We start from the raw sequence: 12,937 nt of genomic DNA, 5'->3' as shown, positions 1-12,937 counted from the left end.
CATTATTCAGTCCTCCCTTTTCCCAATAAAACCTTGCTGTTATCCCAGTATACTCCATTGGCATGGTCTTTTGCCCCCCAAGAGGTTAATGGCTCATCAGTCCAACAATAAGTTTATTACAAAATTGATGTAAAAAAAAAAAAATGAAACCACCTCCAACTCCATCATTTTCTGCCTTATTGTCAAATGCCCCACCATTTAGACTTGATTTGCATGATTTACTGTGCATATGTTTTTTCTCTGTCTCCAAGCCCAGAATTATCTTCTATTGAGGCTGTATCAGCTGCTAGTGCTTGCAGATTTTCTTTGTCCTTTCCAACCTGCAAAATATCATCTGCAGAATCCAAATCACTGTCTGCCTATTCTCTTATCTTCTACTTCTTTTACCCATCAATAGCCAAGCTGTGCTGTTCAGTAACTACGACATATTGTAGGAAGGAACTGATAAGTACATCAAACAGCATTCACAGACTACACACAAACATGCGCCACAGACATTTTTTATTGCCTGTGACAAGTCACCCATCCCCTCTCAGTCTTTCCAGACGCATAATGCAGATTTCAAGTCTGTGTCACTGTAGGTACTCTTTATTATAAAGAACTTATGCATATATAATCACAGCTAGAATTTGAAAACCATCTGCAGACAAAAAGTACATTTCTTTCTAGTATTACAAAAAAAGAGATGACTATAAAACTATAAGAATGGGAGTGCTAAATTAAATATTTAAATAAGGAGTGGTCAGATAATCTCCAGTGATTTAATGGAAGCAATTTAAGATTTCCCCTTAGCTAAGGTGTGGTAACTGGTCTTGTCTGACTTCCAAGTCTGTTGCTCTGCAAAGTAGTATCCACTTTGTGTAAAATTCACACCACTGGTCTGGCTTGTGCTCTGGATGACAAGGAGCTCGTATGCAGTTGGTTACTGAGGATTAGTTGAAGAGCGGCAACTCTTTAATTACTTGCTTTTTTGTGACCTGCTCATTGTCATCTGTATTTTCTGAACATCTACAAATTTCCCAGTGACCACAATTCACTCATTCAGAAGTTCACAAAGCTTAAAGCAAACTTTCATCTGTTGGATGAAAGTTACTGCAGAAGAAGTGATCATAGGAACTCTTCTTTAGATTGAGGCTGGATTTGTAACACAAACATTAAGTGTTATTCACTGCAAGCAAGAAAAGTAATTCTTGGTCTAACCTGGTTTGCTCAAGATTAAAAATCAGGTCAATTTCTTAATTCTCACATAGGCTCCCCCGGAGATTTGGGTAAATGACCTCACCTCTGGTTATGAGTTTCCCTCTGTCAAATGGCATTCTTTCTTACCCAGGTGCTGTTCTTCAGGGTTTTTGTAAATGGCTAGAGAAACCAAACCAAGACTAAACTAAAGGTCACTACTCTAATAAGTCATGTACCTAAATCTGATCCAGTCAAATTTAGGCTTTACTGCAATATATCACCTAGATTATCAGTTCTGTAGCAATGTATATTACATGTGTGCATTCAGTACTCCCGCATTGGCAAGACTGGAAAAATATGATACAGGCTTTAATATTAAGTCAAGATTGTTGCAGATTAGGTTTCACATGTGTTTTGACTATGGTTGTATTTTTCACTATTATTCTAGTTTGTCATATTCCACACACATTTAAAATGTTAACTAATCTCTTGCAACTGTTAATCTGTAATCATTTCTCCACTATCGAACCCTAAAAAAGGGACTCTGCAAAACATGGAAATAATTATGAAAAGGAGGTATCGGCGTCTGTTTTTTAGGCTTGAGCTGTGACTGACAAGCGGTTCTGTTGTTCATAAAGGGAAAACATCTGTAAAGATGTAAGCCGTCAGGAATGATAACCTCTGAACTCTCACCCCATGCTGAGCTCCAGTAAATGAGTGCACCTATCTCTCCTGCCAAGCGTAACGCGATACAGATGTGAAGTTTGCACCATAGGCTGTTTGTCTGGCTTTGAATCTTGAAGTTAGATTGGGAGGATTCTTAAAACAGCAAATATGGGATCACAACAAATTAAAATTAATAATGTGAGAGGAGCAACTATGTATTTTATGTCAGTTTTGAAAGATTAAAGATTTTCAGATAGTGAAACAAAATACATGCCGATTTTTACCAGGCGCTTCAGGAAAGATTCCAGCTGGGTCTGACAGAATAATATAAAGTCACCAGCTTCTACATAAATTTAAAAAACTCAGACAAAAAAAAGCATAAACTAGTTTTATCTGGATAGGCAATTAATACCTGCTGTAGCTGAACTGAATAACACAGTAACGCGGGTATTAACAGCATGCAATATTACAGGGTAATGAAATAAGCCAACCCTCAGTCTCACGAGTCGTAGAAAGCCTTGTAGTTGTGCTCAGATAGCCACAGCTGAAAATCCTCTTCCAGTACTTTTGCCCCCAGGCCCGAGGTTTGACAGGAAACACATTCCACAAACCTTTTAATTTAGCTTGGCCCTTTTTAATGAGAAAGGATGTTTTTAAACAGACATGTGCCCTGGTTTTCCTTCCCCTTCTAGCACATGCATCAGCCAAATAAATATTATCAAAGGATTAAATATCTTGTGCTTCTCTAGGATATTTCATCTGAGTATATCCAAAGTGCTTTACAAACTTTAATTAATCCCCCACTGAGAGCAGCACTGATAGACACGTTTCGCAGCTGAGCAAGCGGGGAGAGGCAGCAGGGATGAGTGCCTTGCACGGCCGCACAAGGAGGGAGCGCGGGGCAGGTGTGGGACTCCAGCCGTCCCCTGCTTTCGTGGCTTTTCTGCTGGGTTTTCTCAGGCATTTGCAATTTGTGTCAGGCAGGAAAGACAATGATTTCAAGCTCGTGTGGGCAACAGACACTTCAACTCTTTCTCCCCATTTAGCAAGACCCACAGTGTCTCTTCGCTACCGTGACTGCGGCGAGAGCTGTGGCGCGGTTCAGCTCTGCACGCAACTTCCCGCAGGCTCCAGTCTCGCCATCCACCTTCCCGAGGCTTTGCCCTTGGGTCCCAGGTAGGGCAGAGCAGGGCAGCGGGCTTAAACTTGCAGCAATCCAGCATGGCAAAGCGTGGGGTGTCTGAAGCCTGTCTTCTGATGTCGCATTTAAGACACCTGAATTACATTATTTCTCTGGATGTCAAAAATCATCGCCAGAACGCATGTGATCTCTCTGTATCTAAGACTACAAGGGTTTGGGCAGGTTTTTTTCTTTTCTTTCCTACTTTACAAAAATGTGTCAAAGACATAATTTATTACAATGAAACCGTGAACATACAAAACAAACCTGACATCTCCTCATTTCAAATGTCTTTGCGCCTAGAAGACAGGAGATAAAAAGGCAATTGATATGGGCAAACAAACCCATATTTTATGTCTTTCTCATGTCTTCCAGACTGTAATGGGCTGCGGTCTGAAGCTCGGAGGACTTCTGCCTGATTTATATGCATTTTTTAAGCAAGTCTCACTGTTTCAGGTTTGTAGCAGGACCAGCGGCAACAGGACCTGTGTTAGGGGGGTCAGGTCATTAAAGCACACAACCGTGTGCATTCCTCCCTGGGAACTGCCGGGTGAACAGCAACTGGGGTAGGAGTTTTGGAGCATCTCGGTACGGCTCTGCGCACTGGGAGTCTTTTGTGATTCATTGACAAGCTGGTCACCACAGAAAACAGTGCTGCTCCCAGCATATTTCTTTGGTTTGATCTATTATTAGACTTGCCTCCTTTTCTTGGCTTTTTGTTTTGTTTTGTTTTAATGGCTGTAAGTACGTTTCTGCTGAGCCAGCAACACTGGCTTCTGAAGCAACATATAATGCTGTACATATAGCATCAGCCTGCAGGCCCAGGCTCTGCTCCAGCTGGGCTGTGTCTCTCTAGATGTCATGAGTAGACAGAGGCCAGGCAGGAGCATCCAAGTGTCATTTCAGACTTACCAAGGGAGGACTATGCAATTTATTCCCATGTCTACACAAACTCCTGGGGTTTTTGGAGAATCACATACCACAGACTGGCAGAACAAGGAGCCACATTGTCCTGGTTTCGGCTGGGATAGGGTTAAATTTCTTCCTAGTGCTGTGTTTTGGATTTAGTATGAGGAGAATGTTGATAACACACTGATGTTTTCAGTTGTTGCTAAGTGCCCTCCTAGTCCAAGGACAGCTCCCGTGCCTACTGGCTGAGCTAGGTACACAAGATGGGAGGGAACATAATCAGGACAGCCAGCCCAGCTGGCCAATGGGGTATTCCATACCATGTGACGTCATGCTCACTATATGAATGGTAGCCGTGATCCAGGAAGTGCCGATCGCTACTTGGTTATCGGTCAGCGCGGGTGGTGAGCAATTGCATTGTGCATCACTCATTTTGTATATTCTATCATTATTATTATTATTATTTTCCCTTCTCTGTTCTATTAAACTGTCTTTATCTCAACCCACAAGTTTTTCTCACTCCTACCCTTCCGATTCTCTCCCCGTCCCACTGGGGGGGCAGGGGGAGTGAGTGAGCGGCTGCGTGGTATTTGGCTGCCTGCCAGATTAAACCACAACACACATTATGACAGAATTATGCACAGCACCATTCTTCCACCTGAATCCTGAATATCGAAGGCAATGAAGGGGACACGCAGTCATCAGTTTTCAAGAGTTCTGGATAAAGATTTTCATCCAAAATGTGGGCATTAAACTCACTGGAGTTTTAAAAACTGGTAGATCAAGCTGCCAGGACTCTTGGCTTTCCATTCTGAAATGCAGAATGTGACTCCCCAGAGAGAGAGCTTGTGCTTGGAAATGGTTGCATAAATACATGTATATGCGATTGATTTGTCCTGCCAGGCTGGTGGACGATGGCTGTATAAGCCTCGGCATAGGCCTGCTGGCACTCTTCAGGAGCAGGAGCCTCTGTGAAGTGAGACTATGGCATCATCCTTGACTTGAGCATTTTGATAAACCTGGCATTGAGTCTGAACCGTGAATCATGGCATGGAGTAGGCTGCAGCTGTACCCTGGCAACTGGGTCTGGATGTTGGCAATGAGTAATATATTAACGTTACTGTGGCATCACAGCTCTAATTGTACTTCACATGCAGTGATGCTGGGGTGTTATCTGGGATATTAGTCTTGTACCTAGCTCTAGAGAGCCAAGGTCAGCCTTGCTGCGATCTGAATCTGTTGTCCTCACTTTGAGTGGATTTGATGGCAATGGGAGTTCGGAAAGTCTCACGTTCTCTCTCAGTCGTGCATGCTACATGGCTGTGCATCTTTTTTTGGATGTGAACAATAGCATCATAGTATTGAATACTTGGGGCAGGAAGGAAACATTCCCTGGTATTTCTATGCTGACGAATAGACATAAGGAAAAGCAGGCAGCTTTTTTTCTCCTCTGCAATTGCAACAGGAATGTCCTTGTTGACAAGGTGAGTGACATTTTCGCCTGTGTAATTCTTGGCAAACATAGCAGGAAGAAGAAAGGATTGTGAGCCATAATCCACATGCAACACTGTTCTACACCTTCTCAAGTTCAGCTAGCCAGCAGCTTTCTCAGGAAATAAAAGCAATAGTCTAGGAATCAGCAGAATGCACAGTAACAATAACGTCATGCAGGCAAAACGAGACATCCAAAGCAGGATATATAAATATATTTATAAAGGGCAGTTATTAATCTTTTGTGTATGTTCAGCAATTGCTTTGCTGAATACTGTTTAATGTTACAGGGAATATAAGTATTTGGGGATTCTTTCCTAAATTTCAAAACTCAGGCCAGATTCACTGAGGACTTCTGACTCTATATTCAATTCTCGAAGACCATTTTTGAGTCTTAAATGGAAAACTATAAATCCTCTTGTCCGGACTGGATTCTGAGACCTGCAGAACTTCAGCTAAGATGTGGTTATGGTGATGATCAAGTTTCAATGGATGTTTTCCAGTTCATTGAAATCTGGACAAGTAAAAAATTAAAATGAAACAAACTATCCACATCAACCGTCACCTAAGAGTAAGCCTGAAGAGCATTGACCATTGAAGCCGCAGGATTGGTCCAGTAGTTCTTGCTTGACCCTATTTGTTTGAGCATCACCAAGTCTCAATCCAAGAGACTTTCCTACAGTCAGATCTGACAAAGCATAGGAAGAATCACCTAAATAATCCTGGAGCGGAGAGAGGGAAATGTAGGAGCTGCCCCATGCTCTTGTGCTTCTAGGGAAGCTTCCTTTGGGCCTGTACATAACTCTAGGGAGGTTTGAATCCCTCTGACTACAACTGGGTCAATAGAAAGGAAATTTTAAACTACATCTCTGCCCCTGGCTTGACAGTGACCCAAATCTGGGACACTGCCTTTTGCTTGGGACACAGCACTTCCCAAACTCTCATGATCTGGAGCCGAGGAGGACAGCTGTTGCTGTAGTTGCATGCAGGTATGTGGGCAGGTCCTTTGGTGTCTCACATGAATGGCATGGGCTATATTTTCACTAATATCTGCAGCAGAAACGTGAAAACATTCTGGAGAGCAGCACCATAATTCAGCTACATGCCCTCCTTCCTCAGAAGGAAAGGTGTTGCCCACCTTTTCTCAGACTTTTCTGATCCAAAGACTACTTAATCTTTTGATGCAATCTCTAAACTATCTATCTTAATTAGTGTTTCTACAACAGATTTCCTTTGTGACTAAACATAGATCATGCTGAATTTTGGAGATAAGCTTGCTACTTCTGCTTTCCCTTCCACTTTGCTTGCTCACTGACAGGTGGAGCTTTTGGGTTTCAGCCACTGTTTTGCTGCTTTCTGATGCCTTATTGCTAACTCAACAGTTCCCGTATTAAGAAACATGCAACACACCAAGGTGCTGAAGTTCTCAGTGCCCTTATACTTTAATTGGGGGTGTCAATCGATGCATATGAAGAGGAACAGCCAGATTTTCACACGGAGACCAGAACAGTGATGGGACCTGGCAGAGCTGTAGTCTGACCTGGTTATTTTGTCACTGGTTGACACTCAGCAGTGGAAATCTCATACATTCATTGCTATTCTTAGGGAAGTTGCTTCTGGCAAAAAACTGTGCAAGTCAGAAAAAAAAAGAAAAAAAAAAGATGTTCTGGTTTTGAATTAAATTTATAAACAAAGTAATGGGCAGTAGTTGTGTTGCTGTAGCCAATCCAATCATATAACCATGTAAGTAAGGCAAAAATTATGTACAGAAGTGATATTCTTTTAGCTAATGATGAACAAATAGACTCCATTTCAGGTTAAGAAAACCTTCACTGGGAGAAAATGATAACAGAATTGGGAGAGTTCCACCTGGGTTCTGCTCTGCTTCTCAGCTCAAATAAGGTTGTCTTTTAATAACAGATCATTTATTGCTTTTGAAAGATAGAATTGGCCAAAAAGTCTTCCTCAAATTCACAGGTGAACCTATAGATTATTTGAGAGTTTGATAGCATTTTAAAGTGGTTCTATTTAAAATATTTTTCAGTCATAGTTTAGACCAAAGCATAAAATGATCCTGCTGTTAATTTGCCTATAAAATAAATTAGTGTTGCTTTACCTGGTCTCACTGATACTGCAAAATTCCTGAGCAGGTTCCTGGAGCAGTTTCTTTAGTATTCAGGTTTTCCTAGGTCATTACAGAATGACATGCTGAAGAGTAACTGTGAAGGAAATAAATGGACACTTCTCCATAAAGTAAAGATAGGTGTAAACAGTGCCTAGGTCTTACTGAGAAGATCAGTACTTCATTATAGTAAGCACTATAAATGCTTTTTCCTAAAAAATTTTTTTATTAAAATTGCAATAGAAAAAAACAGAAAAAGATTGAAAGGGAAATGAGGCAAAATTCCCTCCTAACAGAGCAGATCAGGACCAGAACTTGGAATCCAACACAGGTGATTGGTTTTTCAGCACCCTACAGCCAGGCTGAGTTGCTTCACCTTTTGAGATTCTTGGTCCGTCTCCGCTCAGGATGGCTGCAGTGAAGAGGTGGAGTATAAAACAGAGTTACGCGGTTGTAGCAATGAAAACAATTTTGCCCATTGTTTAAACTCATGATGGCCATGCTAATTCTTGCTAGATACCTAGAGTTTACTCTTGGATCATTGTGAAAGTGGGTTACAGAATCCAGCCATTTCTCCTATTTCATCTCGTTTCCATATTTTTTTCCCAGTATTTAAACCATAGTCATCTTTCTTATTTCCATAGTTCACTTTTGAATGGAAGACAGATCAGCTGTGAAATCTGTTTTTTAGTGAGATCCTGGGGTTTTTTTTTCCTATTTTTTCACTAGGGTTGGTAGAGACTTAAGGAAATCAGATGACTTATACAAGGTCACAAAGTAAGTTCTTCAGGTAATATTAGAATGAAGGATCTCTTGACTTAAAAGCAGACAGTTCAACTACTCAAGTCCTGCTAATAGCTTTTTTTTGTCTCTTCAACCAAACAAAATACTCTTCAGAATTTTCTTACAAACCCTTTTTTTCTGTGCTTTTAATAAAAAATAATTGCTTTTAAAAAGACATAAAAGTGCAAATAGGAAAAAATATCTCCATAAATTGCTGCATAGCTTTATTTGTCATTGTTATTTATTACAGTATTTGTGTTAGTTATTCATGGAGATTCTGGATAAGCCTGGAGCCCATTGCTGAATAAGGCATTGAAATTAGCTCTTCTGCTCACCCCTACCCAATCTGAAGCTCCTCTATTAACTCCCATCACGACATAGGCAAATCATTTATTTTCTCTGTACCTCAGCATTATCCCTGTTTTACGCTTAGGAGCCATTTCCTCCCCATTTTGTCCATCCAGCCTGACAGAGCTTATAACTGCAAGACAACATGTTTCTTCCCTGGATTTTTTACAGAACCTGGTATCTTGGCACAGTCTTTATATGCTGCGATAATATAACACGGTGATAATAAGATTAAAAAAAATGAAAGCAAATCAAAGGGAAAAAGTATCATACATCATACACTAGAGTAGAAAGAGGCTTAAAGGACTGGTCATTATCCCCTGCACTCTTTGTAGTTAATGCTGGGAAAGAGATGATTCTTCTCCATCATAAGATCATCTATGATAGCATGTTTAATTGCATCAATTCAATCTTCTGTTCTTACCCTAACTTGCATTCTTCCAAATAACTCTCAAGCAGAGGCACTATCGGGAAATGCTGGCAGAACCTCCCCCTACTCTCCCAGCTTTTTCCTCTGCCCCAGTGACCGCCCAGGCTTCTTAGGATGATAAGTACTTTCAGACTTTCAGAGCCATGCAAGTATCTAGCAATACGGTCAACTGAAATCAACTGTGATTCATTTCACTTTTAGATTAAGGGGTTTCGAGAGTGGGAGGTTGAGCACAGCACAGAAACCGTGGAGACCAATAGCAAGAAAAGGACGGGGATTAGCGTTATTACTTCTGTAAGGACCATTTCTGAATTGGAGGATGTACTTTGGGAATGCCATCCTTCTGCTGTGACATTCATTCAGTGGCAGGCTGTCCTGCGACTGAGCCGAATGTGTAGGACAGGAAAACTTAAGCCATTCCTTGGTTCCATCCCTCTTCACTGCTTCCCCAGTGACTACATTTTCCTCTCTCTTTTGACAGCCATTCCTAGGTCTTTTCATTACAGGCCCAAGATCACCAGATGCTTTGCTGCCTTCATCGCTGAACAGCATTTCCTACACAGACCTGGCTTGCCTCTTTCTTTCTCCCGGTTAATTCTTACTCAGTATTGTTGTGTTTAACCCTGCCATCTGCCATTTGCTGTTCTTCCTACCCTCTGCTTTTGTCTGTGGTGACCTATCAAAATTCAACAGCAATAGGCTTTCGTTTTTCCATTGCCATTTCTTGTTGAATTCTGAATTCTGAGATATAATTCATAAGGACCTGCTGCCTGTCAACTTTTAATACTTCTAATTGCCTATCTGCTCTGGTATAATCATAAAGCCTTTTAACATTTCACTTTCCCCCCAGGAAAATGTATCCTAGTCACAGAAATGTGACCTTCAGATCCTTTTGTGAATGCTGAAGGAAAGAAATCATTCAGATGTCAGCAACATTATCAACCCAACTGTCACTAACTTCCCAGTCACGCTCTTTAATAGCTAGATAGCCTCATTACCTTGCTGTTTACTTCAGCGTTCTTGGGACAGCGGAATAAGGGTGTTTATTTTTAATTCCCTTGGCATTTTCGTTTCATGTATTCATGTCAGCAATCCTGATAAACCTTCTTCAGGTCTCCATCTTTTGAGCAGACCTTGGGCCTTAGGGCTGGACTAACTGTTTGTGCTTCCCTCGGCTTCTGCCTCTTCTCAAAGCCAAACCCTGATTAGAGACTGAATTTCAGACAAAATTCAGCTTGTAGCTGAATAATAAATAAAATAATAAAAAGAATCCCTGCAGCATGGGTTTCAACCACTCTAATAATCAAGAGCCGGATCATGCCTCTGCTCCAAACTCAATCTTATAATTCAGGTACCCCTTGGAGGTTGATCAAGAGCTTCTGAAGAAACAAGTATCGAACCAAAGATTTCTCTTGACCTCCCCATCAGGCAGCAAGAAGGGAAACCATCTAGGCCAGTCTTTTTCCAGACCGTTAATGATACAAATGTTCAACATGCAGAACATCATATTATTACATATTATGTTACCTGCACGCAGGTAACAGTCACTATCAAGGCAAGGTTTTGCCCAAAGGCGGTCAAGGAGGAGGGAATGGGAGAGACGCTACTTAGTATGGGACTGGCTCTCCAAGCATGTGATGGGGAAGGGCCATGCAACAAAATGCAGGGCTGCACCATTCCAAGTGCCTGGCCGGCATTGTTCACATATATGGTGGTGTCGCTCAGGTTATAAATGCGTGGTCATATCAGGAAGCTGTTGGTGAGCAGAAGGCTACAGTAATCCCCCTGATCTAAGGTTTTCTGTTCCAGCTAACCTTCCCCTTATGAATTCCCTCCATGCTTCCTCAACTGGTAGCGAGATTATTCACAGCTAAGCCTACGTGTGACTTTGGAGCAGCTGACAAGATCAGTAGAAACAGCAAACAAATCACCTCTTGAGTATTATATCACATCAAACAGGCACATAAAATAGCTTAAATATAAAGAAAATTTGAAACTGGAGGTGGTGATCTTTACAGATCTGCAGTCATATGAAGCACGGCATGAGAACCAGGTCCTTCTCATGAGGCTCATTTTGAAGGAATGGGACTTCTTGGGGTCATCTGGGAATATTACCTATTCAATGACATTCACAACCTCTGGGATCTCTCCCTCTCTCTTTCTAACGCACACTACAGTTTATGTAGCTTTTGGACTCTTTCCATGCATTTTTCACTTGTCACAGTGTATTGAAGAGAGTTTGGTGGCTTAGGGAATAGGACAGCATAAGATACAGATATTCTGTAAACCCATCCAGTGTATAACCATCTGTCACACACTTGCATCTGACTATAGAAGTTTGGACTTGGCATCCTACATGTTCCCTTCAAGGTCTGGATCCTGTATCCACAAATAGTTCATGCGTTTTATATCGTTACTGCTCCGTAGCACCTGCACGGCTGAAATGTGCAGAGAACACAAACAAGGAAAGAGGGGCAAGCACAGGAAAATAAATACATTTGAACCAAGCCCTGAGCACTGAGGGGGAATCTGAAGAGCTCTTCCAAGTAGGAGTCTAACTGCAAACACAGAAGGGTTGGAAGGATGTCAGTCTTTACGGATTGCCACAAAAATTTCTGGACTTCTCTTCTGTCTTCAGTGGTCAGTAGATCTATGAGTTCCAGGCAACACACAAGAGTTTCATCTTACATTTGAAGAAGGGGTTATTTGCCCAGCCTCTGACAAATGAGAATACAACCAGGTGTAAGGCAAGCCGTTTATCAAGTCTAGCTATCACTGAGCATTCAGTGTTTATTTTAGCCCTCTTCATTTCTCTCGTCTTTCTCTTTAATGCTTTATTTAATTTGCTTTACACGGTATCCCAGTTTGCTATTTGGAAGCTGATTGTTAGAGTCCTCCCTTTTTCTCCTCTCTGTGGCTTTGATTGTTATTTTAATTCCCTCTGTAGTGTATTTGTGACCCCAGCTAACATACTGAAGCCCAAATTGTTCTCTAACATTATTTCGTCAACCTCCTCTCCAAGTTACATTCAAACACAACCTTGTTTCTTTGCCTGTCAGCTGATGTCCAGATTGAATTAGAAAGCACTCTCATTCCAAATTTAGAAATATATTTCCTCTACTTAATGCAATCTTGTCTGTGTCTGGGTAATTAAAATCATTTATTACTACCACTCAGGTTCATTTACATGTTTTATCTTTTAAAATTTATGCAATAATTACATAAAATACTGTGCTTCAGTGGGCCAGCTGGATGGAGTACAAATAGTATGGCATATCTTATTATGGAACTATACCTCCAGCTTCGAGCACTGACTCTATCATTTCAAGGCTTTGCTATGATCGCAACCGAATCATCCTTCGCAAATAAATCAACAAACGTTTGTTTGTGTATCTGCTTCTTTCCCCAAGAACTGACAAAATTTCTGATGGAGCGTTCCTGAAGATAAGGACCTGAGAAAATTCAAGAGGCCTGAATGTTTTATCTACCGAGCTGTTCGACTGCACAGTTAAATCAATAACTACACCTACTTCATGATGTAGGAGGACATCATAGAGAACACAGAGATCAGATAACTAGCACTGAAAACATTACATAAGCTTTCTCAGTATGAGGGGAAAGTCAGCTATTGCTTCTTCTTACTAAATGTCTCTCTTATTTCATAGACAACAAAGTAATTCTGATATCATGTTTTCACAATTTAAATTTTATTTCACTCTTCAGCAACTATGTTCTTTTCCTGTTTTCTCTTCTTTTTTCCCCTTCTTCTCATTTTTCACCCTCTTTTACAAAAGCTCACCTCACCTCTCTTTTCTCTATGCACTGCTAA

The sequence above is a fragment of the Calonectris borealis genome, chromosome 5, assembly GCF_964195595.1.
Source record: "Calonectris borealis chromosome 5, bCalBor7.hap1.2, whole genome shotgun sequence".
NCBI lineage: Eukaryota > Metazoa > Chordata > Aves > Procellariiformes > Procellariidae > Calonectris > Calonectris borealis.
Note: the sequence above shows the minus strand (reverse complement) of the source record.